This window comes from Perca fluviatilis, chromosome 2 (genome assembly GCF_010015445.1).
Source record: "Perca fluviatilis chromosome 2, GENO_Pfluv_1.0, whole genome shotgun sequence".
In the NCBI taxonomy this organism is placed as follows: Eukaryota; Metazoa; Chordata; class Actinopteri; order Perciformes; family Percidae; genus Perca; species Perca fluviatilis.
This window is the reverse complement of record NC_053113.1, coordinates 8,726,932-8,729,431: the sequence shown is the minus strand read 5'-3', so window position 1 is coordinate 8,729,431 and position 2,500 is coordinate 8,726,932. Positions and strand designations below refer to the sequence as shown.

The 2,500-nt window shown below is 51.1% G+C and overlaps 1 protein-coding gene and 1 pseudogene across 1 annotated transcript in view; one reads left to right on the top strand and one right to left on the bottom strand.

The window, feature by feature from the left end:
* Positions 1-2,500, bottom strand: part of LOC120543706 — a 301,907-nt pseudogene that overhangs the window by 59,714 nt on the left and 239,693 nt on the right.
* LOC120544569 (diacylglycerol kinase delta-like) overlaps positions 1-2,500 on the top strand; it is a gene marked incomplete in the record, with an annotated part of 49,970 nt that overhangs the window by 12,612 nt on the left and 34,858 nt on the right.

Sequence of the window (2,500 nt, the reverse complement as noted above, 5' to 3'; positions counted from 1 at the left end):
GGTACAGCTGCTGATGTGTGTGTGTCTCCCAGTCCACCCAGTACAGCTGCTGATGTGTGTGTGTCTCCCAGTCCACCCAGTACAGCTGCTGATGTGTGTGTGTCTCCCAGTCCACCCAGTACAGCTGCTGATGTGTGTGTGTGTCTCCCAGTCCACCCAGTACAGCTGCTGATGTGTGTGTGTGTCCCAGTCCACCCAGTACAGCTGCTGATGTGTGTGTGTCTCTCCCAGTCCACTCTACAGCTGCTGATGTGTGTGTGCTCTCCCAGTCCACCCAGTACAGCTGCTGATGTGTGTGTGTCTCTCCCAGTCCACCCAGTACAGCTGCTGATGTGTGTGTGTGTCTCCCAGTCCACCCAGTACAGCTGCTGATGTGTGTGTGTGTCTCCCAGTCCACCCAGTACAGCTGCTGATGTGTGTATGTCTCTCCCAGTCCACCAGTACAGTCTGATGTGTGTGTGTCTCTCCCAGTCACCCAGTACAGCTGCTGATGTGTGTGTTCTCCCAGTCCACCCAGTACAGCTGCTGATGTGTGTGTGTCTCCCAGTCCACCCAGTACAGCTGCTTGATGTGTGTGTCTCCTCCCAGTCCACCCAGTACAGCTGCTGATGTGTGTGTGTCTCTCCCAGTCACCCAGTACAGCTGCTATGTGTGTGTGTCTCCTCCAGTCCACCCAGTACAGCTGCTGATGTGTGTGTGTCTCTCCCAGTCCACCCAGTACAGCTGCTGATGTAAAAAGTGTGTGTCTCCCAGTCCACCCAGTACAGCTGCTGATGTGTGTGTGTGTCTCCCAGTCCACCCAGTACAGCTGCTGATGTGTGTGTGTCTCTCCCAGTCCACCCAGTACAGCTGCTTGATGTGTGTGTGTCTCCCAGTCCACCCAGTACAGCTGCTTGCTGATGTGTGTGTGTCTCCCAGTCCACCCAGTACAGCTGCTCAGTGTGTGTGTCTCTCCCAGTCCACCCAGTACAGCTGCTGATGTGTGTGTGTGTCTCCAGTCCACCCAGTACAGCATGGACCACTTCAGCGGGACACACAACTGGTAATGCCTGTGCTCTCAGCCAGACCGTCTACTGCGTGTTGCAGAGAGGCGTTGTCGGGGTCACGTCCATGACCCTGTCCTGTGAGAGGAACTAATACACACAGTACACACACAGAGTACACACCCAGAATATACACATAGTACACACCCAGAATATACACATAGTACACAACCAGAATATACACATAGTACACACACAGAATATACACACACACAGAGAATATACACATAGTACACAACCAGAATATACACATAGTACACACCCAGAATATACACATAGTACACACCCAGAATATACACATAGTACACACCCAGAATATACACATAGTACACAACCAGAATATACACATAGTACACACACAGAATATACACATAGTACACACCCAGAATATACACATAGTACACACACAGAATATACACACACACAGAGAATATACACATAGTACACAACCAGAATATACACATAGTACACACACAGAATATACACATAGTACACAACCAGAATATACACATAGTACACACCAGAACTATACCCCCCCCCCCCCCCCCCCCGCCGGGGCCCGGGGCCGCCCCCCCCGGGGCGGCCGCGCCCGCCCGCCCCGGCCGCCCCCCCCCCCCCCCCCCCCGCCCCCCCCCCCCCCCCCGGCCCCCCCCCCGCCCCCCGCCGCCCCCCCCCCCCCCCCCGCCCCCGCCGCGCCCGCCCCCGCCCCCGCCCCCCCTACACACACTCACCACAGAATATACTCATTACACACTAGAGAATATAATACCTGCTCAGAATATACACATAGTACACAATAGATATACACTGAAGATATACCACATATTACACACCTAGATATAACACACACAGAGATATACACAAGGCCACACCGTATACGTCATGGTCCTTTGTGAGGGTCATAACAGACTGTTGTCTTTTTATGAATGACACACCGTCACTGGTTAATGATGGTTTCATTTAATGGTCTGTGGAATGGTGCTGGTAATGGGCACACAGGACACTGGTGTGGTATGGGCACACATTGCTGGTGGTATTCACATGTGTGGTATTCTGGAATTGTTCATGTGTGGGGACACACATACACGGTTGATGGGTAATTTACCACAATTTTTTATTCCTGGTTTTTTTCATTTGTTTTGTATTTTTTGTGTGTGTGTGTCTGTGTGTGTGTGTATGTGTGTGTGTGTGTTATGTGTGTGTGTTGTCTGTGTGGTGTGCTGTGTGTGTGTGTGTGTTGTTGTTTGTGTGTGTGGTGTGTGTGTGTGTGATGTGTGTGTGTGTGTGTGTGTGTGTGTGTGTGTGTGTCATGTGTGTTTATTGTGTGTGTGTAAATCATTTACTCGTTCCATCCAACACACACACATTTCACACATTCACACATGTTCTTTTCACCACCCCACTCATATTATTCGTTTCACACACACACATCAGACACACACACACACATCACACAC